The following is a 15,700-nucleotide window of genomic DNA, read 5'->3' as shown; positions in this document are numbered from 1 at the left end:
TTTTATTTCTATAGAAATTGTTCTCAAAATTTTATTTCTATAGAAAATGTTTTCAAAATTCTATTTCTAAAGAAAATTTTGTCAAAATTTTATTTCTATAGAAAATTTTGTCAAAATTTTATTGCTATAAAAAAAATTGTCAAAAATTTATTTGTGTAGAAAATTTTGTCAAAATTTGATTTCTATCAAAAATTTTGTCACAATTTTACTTCTACAGAAAATGTCGTCAAAATTTGATTTCTATAGAAAATTTTGACAAAATTTGATTTCTATAGAAAACTTTGACAAAATTTTATTTCTATAGAAAATTTTATTTTATTTCTGTAGAAAAATTTATTAAAATATCATTTCAGTAGAAAACTTTGTCAAAATTTGATTTCTATAGAAATTTTTGTTAAAATTTTATTTCTATAGATATTTTTGTTAAAATTTTATTTCTATAGAAATTGTTCTCAAAATTTTATTTCTATAGAAAATTTTTTCAAAATTCTATTTCTAAAGAAAATTTTTTCAAAATTCTATTTCTAAAGAAATTTTTGTCAAAATTTTATTTCTATAGAAAATTTTGTCAAAATTTTATTTCTATAAAAAAATTTTCAAAAATTTATTTGTGTAGAAAATTTTGTCAAAATTTTATTTCTATAGGAAATTTTGTCACAATTTTACTTCTATAGAAAATGTCGTCAAAATTTGATTTCTATAGAGAATTTTGACAAAATTTGATTTCTATAGAAAATTTTGACAAAATTTTATTTCTATAGAAAATTTTATTTTTGTAGAAAAATTTATTAAAATTTTAGTTCATTAGAAAATTTTGTTAAAATTTCATTTCTGTAGAAAATTTTGTCAAAATTTCTTTTCTTTAGAAAATTTTGTCAAAATTTAATTTCTTTAGGAATTTTTTTCAAAATTTCAGTTCTAAGAAAATTTTGCAAAAATTTTATATTTATAGAAAATTTTGTCAATATTTTATTTCTATAGAAAATTTTTCAAACTTTTATTTCTATAGATAGTTATCGCTTCTAATGAAAAAAATTGTGTATCTAAAGTTAAGCTTTAACTTAAATTTTTTTTATGAGTTTATTTCTGTTCAAAATTTTATTTCTATAGAAATTTTTGTCAAAATTTAATTTCTACAGAAAATTTTGTCAAAATTTTATTTCTATAGACCAAATTTAAAAATTAATAATTTTTTTGGACCAATCAGACCGATCGGATCAAAACGGCAACCCTGGTTAGGCGTCTTATTCTTACACACTACACTACGAATTTTTTAATTTCTGCTTTTCATACGCTCCAAAAACGAAAAAAAAACTTTTGTTTTAACATTCATTGAATTGTATGTAAATCGATATAATTTGATGAGTTTGGTTATATCGGATTGTAATCCATTTATTCTCTTATGCGTTATTGACAGTGGCTGTTTATTGCCTAAGAAGGTTTCATTTAGGACATGATGTTTTTTGCAGTATATACGTGCCTCCAAAAATGTCTCAATATTCTACCATAACATATTAGCATTCCATCTGTCAATAAGGCCACTCGCTTTATACGATATAATCCTGCACTCATACTTTTGTACACCATTGTATGCCGAGTTCTTTTGATAAATCATTTTGTAAATATACAATGTAGAGCAATTGATTTTATATCTGATTTTATAGCACTTTTTTCAAAAAGTGCGCATGAAATAACTCCCCACAATATGAACAAATTCCAATTGCCTCATTCACTTCCCAGCAAAAAAATTTGGAAGCACTTCCAAAAATGTCCTCCCTAGGATGTTCTTTATTTTAACCACACAGGAAGTTAATTTTAAGTCATTTTTTATAATTTGCTTTTTTAATATTTTTAATGGATAATTTTAATTCTTTTTTTAACAGAGTAAGAATTAATAAAATGGTACAAATTATTTAAATTTTGTCGAAAAATGTCATTCTAGAAATATTGCGAATTTATGAAAATATTTGAAGTCAAAATTTTCAGAAAAATGTTTGAATGCATTAAAAATCACCAAAAATTATGAAAATTATTTATTTAGCTAAATATCAAAAAAAAAATTAATTCACAACCTAAACACTGAATTCGGATCACATCTTAAGAATTGAGGCAAATTTAGTGCAACGGTTGTTGAAATGGTGGACATCCGTTCTATGACAAGCCCATGTTAAATTCATCTCTTCTGAGCCAACTTTGCACCACTTCCGGATCAAAAACGAATTTTTTCACTACTTTTTTGGCAACGTATTTTTTTCTGGGTTTATAAAAATTTCCATTAAATTTTTTGTCATTTCGATTCATGCCTTCTCGACTTTTTTAAGAGGTATTAGTATAAAAGATCTACATCGCATTATCTTTCCAATTCGAAGTCGCCTATTTGCATTTCTTAAAGATGTTAGCAATTTTTTTATATTATAATTTTAATGTAAAATGTATAATATAATAATGTAATGTAAAACAATATTATCAATTAAAAATTATTTTTTAATCAATTTGTGTATTAACACATCAATTGATTAGAAAATAATTTTGAATCAATTAATTTGTTAATGGAGTATTATTTATTTTAGTTAATTTAAAATTTTACTTTGAAAAATGACACTGCTACATTCTTTTCCACCGAGGATATTTTTCAGACTTTAATGATAAATAAATTTATTCAAGTAGTATTTCTTGCATATAATCACTAAGAAACTATTTCTAATATGTTTTTGTTATAGCATACATAAAGGGGTTTCTATTATCCTAAAGCATAGCATACTTTTAGGGGTTATGTAAACTCCATGGATATGCTGCATACTGTTGGAAGTTTGTTTTATGCAATTTATTTAACTAATGGATTGAATAATATCCTTTTTATATCTTGCATAACGACCCATCTAATTAATTGAAGATCTAAACAAAATTCTTTCTTGCCAAACTTGAGCTAATATTGTGCAAAAAAAAAAACAAATTTCATTTATGGCGTTTGCTAAAATTCACAAAACGAACTCGAACTCCTTCTCTCTCTATCTCCATATCTTTCGAACAAAACAAAAACTAATTGGTTTTTAGTGCATAAAACTTCATTGAGTTTACTCTGCTGGAAAAACAACAAGTCAACAGCGATCATCCATAACTTGTGCAACATTTTAAGCTTAATTAAAAAACTATGCACCATGCATCTTTGTGCACAAACGTCTATAGAATCAGGAAAGCTAGAAAGAAAATTTCATCCAGAGTTTGGCATAAATGCTGCACATAAGCATGCCATAACATATCAGGTTATTTAACCATCCTACAAATCTCCTTCCTTGTATGGCAGGTCAGGTGGCCCAAGGAATATATCCTTCGTTTAATACCTAGAGTACTATGTTATTTTGTTTTTGTTTTTTCTTTTTTGCTTAAAGCAAGGATAAGTCAGAATTTATTTAAGATGGAATAAATTTCAAAGTCATATCTTTCATAAAAACCAGAAGAAGCTGGAAAGCTTCTGGTTTCTGTTTTTTCTTGTGGCTAACAGAAGAACAACAGCAACAGCAACCTTATTCGTTAGGAATACTCCACTTGGTTGAATGTAGCAATGTGGTTAGCATCCAACATCAGCTTCCAGCCAACAAACACCATGGACTATTACGTGTGAGATGAACGTGGCCCCAGTGTATGTATATTGCCAAACGTGCTCTGCACATTGAATTTGGAAATGTTGTCGTTTTTCCCAGGGATTCTTTCCTTCTGTGTTATGTTCTCTGTGGCATTGCATTGGCTAAGGCTTCTTCTAGTACACTCGAAAAAGTCGTTTTGTGTTTGAAACTAAAGTTGTTGTTTTGACTTTAATAACAACAGTGGTCCTCCACAAATATAAACAAATAAAACGGTTTACTACCTTTCGTAGTGGACCCTTTTCATCAAATCAAACACATTGACTAAAAAAAGCTGGCATAAGAAAGCTAGGTTAGGTTAGGTTAGGTTAGGTGGCAGCCCGATGTATCAGGCTCACTTAGACTATTCAGTCCATTGTGATACCACATTGGTGAACTTCTCTCTTATCACTGAGTGCAGCCCGATTCCATGTACTCCGTGGTGCAATGGTTAGCATGCCCTCCTTGCATACACAAGGTCGTGGGTTCGGTTCCTGCTTCGACCGAACACCAAAAAGTTTTTCAGCGGTGGATTATCCCACCTCAGAAATGCTGGTGACATTTCTGAGGTTTTCAAAACTTCTCTGAGTGGTTTCACTGCAATGTGGAACGCCGTTCGGACTCGGCTATAAAAAGGAGGTCCCTTGTCATTGCGCTTAACATGGAATCGGGCGGCAGCACTCAGTGATAAAAGAGAAGTTCACCAATGTGGTATCACAATGGACTGAATAGTCTAAGTGAGGCTGATACATAGGCTGCCACCTAATCTAACCTAACCTAACCTATCACAATGGACTGAATAGTCTAAGTGAGGCTGATACATCGGACTGCCACCTAACCTAACCTAGGGAAGCTTTGATATACTTAGAAGTGCCAGCAGCTTTACTGACGGGGAATAATTCACCGCTGCAAAATGTTTTGCTATCTGTCGAAGCTGGAATTGAACTCACCACCCTTTATTTGTTTGACATACTAACCATTACACCACGATTGCCCCAATTATTAAAAATAGGATGGCGAGGCTTTAGTGCTCTCAGTCCTACGCTCATCTTAGGGTAGATTGTATTTAGGCCAAGAGCTCGATAGCTATTCGCAAACATGGTCCGGCTTCTTGAAGACTGAAGTACACTAGAGGAAATTGGATTCCTTGGCACATCTTCAACGTTTATCTTAGCATCCTTCAAATACGGGATATGTGGCAAATAGAGAAGATACTGAAACTAGGAAAACAATCAAAGTATGGAAACTCGCATCCGTTAATTGCTCTCTGGTCCTCTAGCCTTCAGTACTATAGTAATCTTTGCTTCGTATAACAGTTTGAAAAATCTCAAACTCGAATGTTATCATCCTTTTTTTTATGTGGCTCTAATGCCTAAAGATAATTCAAGGAATTCAAGATCGCCAAGAACTCGACAGCTCCAAACGATTTGGCTGTGATATAGGCTAGTATACTTTCAATGTGTGCTAACGAAATTCCGGATGTATGGAAAACAGGGAAGGATACATTATGTAGAACTCCTTCCTTGATTATCTTAACAGAATACATGGAATTTCGATGAACAACATAGGGCCAATGGAGAACCTATGTAGAGTATTTTTTTATGGTTACGTAGAGATGAGACGGAGCTTTTGGGGGGGAAGATACCTCCATTCGCATGAGGACTTCTGTGTCGACAGGACACATCCCAAGACGACAGCAAGCATATTTCCTTCTTGGACTAAACAGGTAAACAGATATACTGGTAACATAAATCCTAAGTCCTAGAACCTTTACGCCTCCTAATCGCGCAAGCCCTTTTTGGACTCCCAGCAATATTGAGATCTAAAGGGAAAATATTCAAACTGCATCAAAATACCTCCCTGCAGATTATTGCCGGCTGCCACTTCAAAAACATCGGAATAGCACTTGCAGCATGAATTCAAAATGCTCTCCATAAAGGAGCACTGTACGCTACTCACCCACTAGCATTTGATCAAAGGCAGTGGTCTAAATTAAACGCCAATTTAGAAAGATACCAATACTATTAGGTCCGACATCGGAACAGATCTCACATCCATCACCTGATTGGTAACACAGCTAATGAGACATTGAGGATCGTGTAAAAAGTTTCAGAAAACAATATTTTCTTACCATTTTAGCATTGTTCCTGTTAGTTGATGTGGTTGTAGCAGCTTGGAGAACCTGATGTGATAATCCTTAAATACATGTTGACTTCGTTCCGGCTTCATCGCATTTGATTATCGTGGGAGCCTGTTTTTACATCACTATTTACATTATACGGATTTTGTATTCTAAGCTAGAGGCACTGCTGACTATTGCTATTTATAGCTTCTTTGTTGGTGTTAGTGATGCGTTATATATTCCCTGTTTTTATGGTCTTGCTTTATCTATAGAATGGAAGTGTGACCGTTTGCACATGTATAAGCTGACACTCGAATAAATGATGAATTCAATAATTACCGAATGTAATTTATTTTTGCCAGTGCCACAAATATTGGATGTGCTTCTGGAAATACCAGATCGATGCTTTCTGGCAACTCTAGGCATTTGACTAGCAACTCTAGGCATTTGACTAGCTGCCTTTCAGTTCTGAACCATCTCATTACAAGCTGAGACTCAAGTCGCCGAGTAGTGCCGCTAATTTTTTCCTTTTTGCCTACAGTATTCCACGTCGACTTAACATAATCAAAAAAAAAATTAGACGAACTGTAGGTGGTCCCATCACTGAAAAAATAAGATTTCTTCTTTGCACTTTACGACCTCCTTTTATATTCCCCGCATATTTCCAATGTCTCGGTTCCTTTATGTTGACCCAAAGAATCTAAAAATCGCTACAAATTTTAGCCTCAGAAATTCCCTGTATGTAAAATTTTCAAATAAAAAAAACGGCGTAAGGGAAAGGACCCTACTGATAAAGATAAGAAAATGGGTTTTACTATTTTCAGATTGTAAACTCCCCTAACTGGGCATTCAAATTGATAAAGACCTTCAGTCAGGTTCTTGATTAAAAAAATAAATCCTTTTTATAGCCGAGTCCGAATGGCGTTCCACAAGCTTTGAAACCCTCAGAAATGTCACCAGCATTACTGATGTGGGATAATCCACAGCTGAAAAACTTTTTGGTGTTCGGTCGAAGCAGGAATCGAAACCACGAGCTTGTGTATGCAAGGCGGGCATGCTAATCATTGCCCCACTGTGGCTCCAGTAAATTTGCTTATATGATGTAATCGAGATTTTCAAATTTCATACATTGTCTACAGTTCGCTCAAGACCATATCATGCACAAAATGTATATGAAGATTTTGAAATTTCCTACCAAAATTTTAAAATAATTTCGAAATGCGTTTCATGCAAAGCAATTCACTTTTGGTGGGCTAATTAAAAAATTTTTTACTTTAATTAAATTAGATATAAAAACAGATAACAATTTCCTCGCGGTGTATGCACATTTCATTCTTTTCCAAAAGCATTTCCACCCAATTCATTGTTGCCTCCCGGTCTATATAAGACTAGGTACGTTCTAGTATGATCCCTTTGTACTTTTTTTTTTTGTATTTCATCCGTCGACTTTTTAGTCCCTCACCCGTTTGCCAGCCAGCCAGCCACTACCATTGTTTAGACCTCAGATTTCTCTTGTTCTTATCTAAACAAACAAAACACGTGCCAATCTAGAAACCAACATTAAATAAACAACTTGGCAAAATGAAATATTTTGAAGACATGTTAAGAAAAATTCTAGGGTTTTGTTATGGTTACTTATTGTTGTACTTTTCTCTATGGCTGTGTATGTCTGTCTGTGTGTTTGTAAATGTTTGTGTTTGTTTTGAGATCCTAATGCCAATTCACAAGTGGTTTTAGCACCGGTCATGCGTAAGTATAAAGATATTCTCTGTTTTTTTCTTTTCAGTCAGCAATCTTTTCAAGTTATAAAGTAAATTTTTAATTCTCCGAATTAAAATTAAAATGTTAGATTCCTGTTGTGGGGGTCCTTAAATTAAGTGTTGTCATAACACTTCAAGAAAATTACAATAAACACTCGGTGATGGGGGAGAGAATGCCGGGGAAAAATTTAGAGTTAATACGTTCCTATAAAGCTTTATGATATGGTATTTACATAGAAAATCCTAATGCTGTCAAATATATGGCTGAAGTTAAATGAGCTACAGTCCTATTGAAATCAGCACTATTCTAACTTAATCTGAAAATCATTTTATAAAGTTTTATAATGAAATACCAACTTAATTAATTAATTAATTTTGCATTATCTTGTATCTTATACAAGAAATTCAAGTCCTTTTTAAATGCCTCAAAAACGGAAAATTTAATGTACTCTCGGTTTCCAATATGCTTGTATTTATTTTTCTAATTCTAAATTATGCTCTCTCATGACACAATTGCTGTGTTTATAGTTGAAAAAACCAAACGGATACACATCTGTAGATTACTTATAGTTCAAATTTAGAACAACACAAGTGTTAGTAGCTACAACTAAAACATTTGCAACATATTTCGGAAAATATTGGACACTCAATTGTGTGCCAGGATCAGTAGTAGCAGTAGTGGGTGGTTGTAATATCATAGAAATCTCTCAGACCATAATTCTACAATCAAAACATCGAAAGGATGTATATATCCAAAAATGTTGTTTTTTTTATTAAGCCTTTGAAATATGTACTACATGTCTAAAAAATTAAAGTGATATGGAAGAAAATCTCAGTTGCATAAACATTTCTATAGTGGTCTATCTTCTATGTACTCGTATGGGAGCGGAAATACTCCCCAACGTTCTATGGAAAAATAAACCAACAAAAGAAATGATAACTTGCTCTCTTCTATACATACTTTGATATGACAATGGACATTTCGAAATATGCACACACACATTTTAATACATTTGTTGTTCTTGTATACGTTCACTAGTATGTGAGTGAATTACAGTAATGAGCAACACCAATACAGAACAGCAGTAGCAGCAAAACACTGACACCAGCCAAGTTTGGTATCAGTGGTTGAGTATGGTTGGTCATGATAGGTCCTTGCTGAATTTCTCTTCCTCCTCTTCTTCTTCTTTTGCTGCTGCTTCACTTCCTCTTGTAAATGTAGACCATACCATACGACACAATCGCAACCTACGTTGGAAATGTTATGACAGCATACTTGCATGCGAATTTTTGGATGTGCGTGAGTATATGGGTATCAGGGTTGCCATTTTGGTCCGATCGGACCAAAATTGGTCAAAAAAAAACTATTAAATTTTAAATTTGGTCCGATGGTCGGACCAAATGGAATTTGTTGATTTTGGTCCGTTTTTGTCAAATCGATAATTTTTCAAAATTTTTAAAATTTTCTGTAGAAATAAAATTTTGATAAAAAATTCTATAGAAAAAAAAATTTTGACAAAAATTTCTATAGAAAAAAATTTTTTGACAAAAATGTCTATAGAACTAAAATTTTAACAAAATTTTCTATAGAAATAAAATGTTGGCAAAATTTCCTAACGAAATGAAATTTTGAAATAATTTTTATAGAAATAACATTTTGCGATAACATTCTATAGAAATAAAAGTTTGACAAAATTTTCCATAGAAATAAAATTTGGGCTAAATTTTCTATAGAAACAAAGTTCGGACAAAATTATCTGTAGAAATAAAATTTGGACAACATTTTCTATAGAAATAAAATTTGGACAAAATTTTCTATAGAAATAAAATTTGGGTAACATTTTCTATAGATTAAATTAAATTTTGAGAAAAATTTCTATGGAAATACAATTTTGGCTCAATTTTCTATAGAAATAAAAGTTTGACCAAATTTTTTATACAAATGAAATTTTGACAAAATTTCCTAAAGAAATGAAATTATGACAAAATTTTCTATAGAAATAAAATTTGGACAACATTTTCTATAGAAATTACATTTTGAGAAAAATTTCTGTAGAAATGGAATTTTGACACAACTTCCTAAAGAAATGAAATTTTGGCAAAATCGTCTATAGAAATATAATTTGGACAAAATGTTCAATAGAAATGGAATTTTGACAAAATTTGCTAAAGAAATAAAATTTTGACAAGATGTTCTCTGGAAATAAAATTTTGCGATAACTTTCTATAGATATAAAATTTTGGCAAAATTTTCAATAGAAATGGAATTTTGACAAAATTTCCTAAAGAAATGAAATTTTGGCAAAATTTTCTATAGAAATAAAATTTGGGCAAAATTTTCTATAGAAATAAAATTTTGACAAAAATGTCTATAGAACTAAAATTTTAACAAAATTTTCTATAGAAAAAAAATTTTGATAAAATTTCCTAAAGAAATGAAACTTTGAAATAATTTTTATAGAAATAAAATTTTGCGATAACATTCTATAGAAATAAAGTTTGGACAAAATTTTCTATAGAAATAAAATTTGGACAACATTTTCTATAGAAATAAAATTTGGGCAAAATTTTCTATAGATTAAATTAAATTTTGAGAAAAATTTCTATGGAAATACAATTTTGGGTCAATTTTTTATAGAAATAAAAGTTTGACCAAATTTTTTTCTAGAAATGGAATTTTGACAAAAATTTCCTACGGAAATGAAATTTGACTAAATTTTCTATAGAAATAAAATTCGGACAAAATTTTCTATATAAATTAAATTTTGAGAAAAAATTCTATAGAAATACAATTTTGAGAAAAATTTCGATAGAAATAAAAGTTTGACAAAATTTTCTATAGAAATGGAATTTTGACAAAATTTCCTAAAGAAATGAAATTTTGGCAAAATTTTCTATAGAAATAAAATGTGGACACAATTTTCTATAGATATAAAATTTGGGGAAAATTTTCTATAGAAATAAAATTTGGACAGAATTTTCTATAGAAATAAAATTTGGACAAAATTTTTTATAGAAATAAAATTTGGGCAACATTTTCTATAGATTAAATTAAATTTTGAGAAAAATTTCTATGGAAATAAAATTTTGGGTCAATTTTTTATAGAAATAAAAGTTTGACCAAATTTTTTATAGAAATGGAATTTTCACAAAATTTCCTAAAGAAATGAAATTTTGACAAAATTTTCTATAGAAATAAAATTTGGACCAAAATTTTCTATAGAAATTAGATTTTGAGAAAAATTTCTGTAGAAATGGAATTTTGACACAACTTCCTAAAGAAATGAAATTTTGACAAAATCGTCTATAGAAATATAATTTGGACAAAATGTTCAATAGAAATGGAATTTTGACAAAATTTCCTAAAGAAATAAAATTTTGACAAGATGTTCTCTGGAAATAAAATTTTGCGATAACTTTCTATAGAAATAAAATTTTGGCAAAATTTTCAATAGAAATGGAATTTTGACAAAATTTTCTATAGAAATAAAATTTGGACAAAATTTTCTATAGAAATAAAATTTGGACAAAATTTTCTATAGAAATGGAATTTTGACAAAAATGTCTATAGAACTACAATTTTAACAAAATTTTCGATAGAAATAAAATAGTGGCAAAATTTCCTAAAGAAATTAAACTTTGAAATAATTTTTATAGAAATAAAATTTTGCGATAACATTCTATAGAAATAAAGTTTGGACAAAATTTTCTATAGAAATAAAATTTGGACAACATTTTCTATAGAAATAAAATTTGGCAAAATTTTCTATAGATTAAATTAAATTTTGAGAAAAAATTCTATAGAAATAAAATTTTGGCTCCATTTTCTATGGAAATAAAAGTTTGACAAATTTTTTTCTAGAAATGGAATTTTGACAAAATTTCCTACGGAAATGAAATTTGACCAAATTTTCTATAGAAATAAAATTTGCACAAAATTTTCTATAGAAATTAAGTTTTGAGAAAAATTTCTATAGAAATACAATTTTGAGAAAAATTTCTATAGAAATAAAAGTTTGACAAAATTTTCTATAGAAATGGAATTTTGACAAAATTTCCTAAAGAAATGAAATTTTGGCAAAATTTTCTATAGAAATAAAATGTGAACACAATTTGCTATAGAAATAAAATTTGGACACAATTTTCTATAGATATAAAATTTGGGCAACATTTTCTATAGATTAAATTAAATTTTGAGAAAAATTTCTATGGAAATACAATATTGGCTCAATTTTCTATAGAAATAAAAGTTTGACCAAATAGAAATGGAATTTTCACAAAATTTCCTAAAGAAATGACATTTTGACAAAATTTTCTATAGAAATAAAATTTGGACCAAAATTTTCTATAGAAATTAGATTTTGAGAAAAATTTCTGTAGAAATGGAATTTTGACACAACTTCCTAAAGAAATGAAATTTTGACAAAATCGTCTATAGAAATATAATTTGGACAAAATGTTCAATTGAAATGGAATTTTGATAAAATTTCCTAAAGAAATAAAATTTTGACAAGATGTTCTCTGGAAATAAAATTTTGCGATAACTTTCTATAGAAATAAGATTTTGGCAAAATTTTCAATAGAAATGGAATTTTGACAAAAATGTCTATAGAACTACAATTTTAACAAAATTTTCTATAGAAATGAAAGTTTGGCGATAACATTCTACAGAAATAAAGTTTGGACAAAATTTTCTATAGAAATAAAGTTTGGACAAAATTTTCTACAGAAATAAAATTTGGACAAAATTTTCTATAGAAATAAAATGTTGGCAAAATTTCCTAAAGAAATGAAACCTTGAAATAATTTTTATAGAAATAAAATTTTGCGATAACATTCTATAGAAATAAAGTTTGGGCAAAATTTTCTATAGATTAAATTTAAGTTTGTGAAAAATTTCTATAGAAATAAAATTTTGGCTCCATTTTCTATAGAAATAAAAGTTTGACAAAATTTTTTATAGAAATGGAATTTTGACAAAATTTCCTAAAGAAATGAAATTTGACCAAATTTTATATAGAAATAAAATTTGGACAAAATTTTCTATAGAAATTAAATTTTGAGAAAAATTTCTATAGAAATAAAATTTTGAAAAAAATGTCTATAGAACTAAAATTTTAACAAAATTTTCTATAGAAATGAAATTTTGACAAAACCGTCTATAGAAATATAATTTGGACAAAATTTCAATAGAAATGGAATTTTGGCAAAATTTCCTAAAGAAATAAAATTTTGACAAGATGTTCTCTGGAAATAAAATTTCGCGATAACTTTCTACAGAAATAACATCTTGGCAAAATTTTCAATAGAAATGGAATTTTGACAAAATTTCCTAAAAAATGAAATTTTGGCAAAATTTTCTATAGAAATAAAATGTTGACAAAATCGTCTATAGAAATAAAATTTGAACAAAATTTTCAATAGAAATAAAATTTGGACACAATTTTCTATAGAAATAAAAAAATTTTAACTTTTAAATTATATTATATGTAATTTATTATTATATGTTTAAATATTATTATATGTAATTTGGAAAAATGATCCGCTGATACGAATTTTGGTCAAATTTTGAAAACATGTTGGTCCAAAATGAAAATTCATTGTGGCATCGCTGATGGGTATGTGTGAGAGAGTGGCTTTTGTGGTGTACTCACATCGTGTGGATATCTATGTACAGGGGATTGAATGTAGCTAGCGAGTGTTTATTTGCATGTTTATCTTAAATTTAAATTATGCCAGTGTGTAATTAGAAAATGTGTGCCTTGAACACGAAATGGAATCACCCACATACACACACATTTACAAATTTCAACAGAAGGGCCAAGTCTATCGGAGCTAAAACATATAAAGGATGGACAATGTCAGCAACAGAGACATAACATTTAAAATATTAAAGTCCGAAAAAGTTATATGAAATATTTTGGAAATTTATTGTGCGTTATATGTATGGGCCATTTATTGTACAAGATGACAAGATAAAATTAGATGTATTGAAAAATTGTAAATAAGATTTCTAGTAACTTTAATTCGTTATACCTATAATTTAGAAATATAAAAATTATACTAAAAAAATAGTAAACCCACCAGGAAGATTTTTTTTTATCAATTTAAGTTAATTTTAGAAAATTTTAATGGAACTATATTACGACTGCCGATAATATCTTAAAAATTAATAAATATTTTGCGACAAATTCAAAAAGATTTTTTAGACATAATTAATTTTTTGTCGCTTGTTAAATACAATTTTGTAGATTGAGGAAAAAAATTGGAATTAAAAATTTCAAAAATGTCTTTAGTACCATAAACTAAGTGGGTTTGTGGTAACTAAAATGTACCAATATTAAGAAAATTTTAATTATTTTCCCCATTTTTAGTTCATTTAACTAACGTTCGCAAAAAATTATTAAAATCAAGGAAGCTTTCTCAAAACATAATAATTCCCTAGAAGATTAACTTTTTTGAGTGTTTACGCAGAAAAGGAATATGATCACCTCAAACATGCTTCAAGATCCAAATTAAATTTCGGGATGGTGACAATGTAACATGCTTACCGGCATCAGATATATAATTTATTAGAAAATAACATGATTTCGACAAACATGTTACCTGATCAACATCCAAAAATAACATTTTTCTCTTGAAACATGTTTGATGTGATCATATTCCTTCTCTGTTTGTAGTGTTGTTGAGACAAAATATTCTAACGACATTTTAATAAAAAGTAAATTGTGCAAATTATTAGATCATTAAAAAGTCTTATATACAAGTAAACACCGAAAGTATAGTTTTCTTTTCTGAGGAAAGAAATTGTAGACAAATTTCTTTAACGGAAAATTTAACAGAAAATTTGTCAAAATTTTATTTCTATAGAAAATTTTGTCAAAATAAAATTTCTATTGAAAATTATTTCAAAACTTTATTTCTATAGAAAATTTTGTCAAAATTGTTTTCTATAGAAAATTTTGTCAAAATGTTATTTCTATAGAAAATTTTGTCAAAATTTTATTTCTATAGAAAATTTTGTCAAAATTTTATTTCTGTAGAAAATTTTGTCTCAATTTTATTTTTGTAGAAAATTTTGTTAAAATTTTATTTTTATAGAAAATTTTTAAGATTTTATTTCTATAGAAAAATTTTCAAAATTTTATTTCTATAGAAAATTTTTTACCAATTTTATTTTTCTAGAAAATTTTGTCAAAATTATTTTCTATGGAAAATTTTGTTAAAATTTTGTTTTGTCAAAATTTTATTTCTATAGAAAATTTTGTCAAAATTAATAATATTACATTTCAGTTTTTACATATAAATTAATTCATATATTATTTTGTTATTGAAAAAAAAAATTATTGTTCTTTACCATTATTTTAAAACGTCTCTTGTGGTTAAGCATTTTAAATAATTTTTAATTAACATTTTCACAATGACACTTCTCAAGAATTTTCTCCCTCACACCATTAATAATGACAAGCATAAGCGGTTAATTAGTTTCGGTTTATTTCACTCCTGCTGCCAATTCGGCTTAACAATATTTTAATTTCTTTTAATTACAACATTGTGACACTAAAGTATACTTGAGTTGGATTTAATTTAGTTTTTGCCTCGCAAAAGATTGTTAACGAAGTAATCAAAGTTTTCCCTTAAAACTTTCTTTAAAATAATATGGAATGGGAGAACGTATATGAGCCGCCAGATCAAAAATGGACAATTTACATTGAAGCACGAAGACAATAATGAGCCAGAACGAATTTACATCTGAGTTAAAATGAAACAAAAAATGTTAAATGGGCACGAGTTTCGAGTTAGTTTCGCATAAAAATGTTGAAATATTTTTAATAATAGACCACCCATTACAGGGTTTACGTTAATCCTTAACATTGTGTCTTTATCTCCCCAGGTGGGAATGCGGAAGGATCTTCTGTCAGGCTATGTTGTTGATGAATCCCAAGGAAAAACTAACTTGAAAATGTCTCAATCTACTTTGCCTTTATCTTGTTATTATTTTTCTTTTAATTCTAGAACACTTATTTGATGAGGGACTTTTTGCGAAGTTTGTTGTTTTTGTTGGTGTTGCTATGTAGCACTGTTGGCATAGCATTAACCCCAATTTTCAACTCAAAACTTTGAGGTCATGTTCAATTGTTGTTGTTGTTGTTGTGTTGTCAGTCATCATGCTTTAAGGCTCGAACCATTGTCATTGG

At 28.5% G+C, this 15,700-nt stretch overlaps 1 protein-coding gene across 4 annotated transcripts in view; it reads left to right on the top strand.

Annotated features, from left to right (window-relative positions):
• Fur2 (furin-like protease 2) overlaps nucleotides 1-15,700 on the top strand; it is a 797,201-nt gene that overhangs the window by 78,894 nt on the left and 702,607 nt on the right. The window lies entirely within an intron of this gene.

The sequence above is a fragment of the Haematobia irritans genome, chromosome 3, assembly GCF_050003625.1.
Source record: "Haematobia irritans isolate KBUSLIRL chromosome 3, ASM5000362v1, whole genome shotgun sequence".
NCBI classification, from domain to species: Eukaryota; Metazoa; Arthropoda; class Insecta; order Diptera; family Muscidae; genus Haematobia; species Haematobia irritans.
Note: the sequence above shows the minus strand (reverse complement) of the source record. Positions and strands in the feature narration are given on the sequence as shown.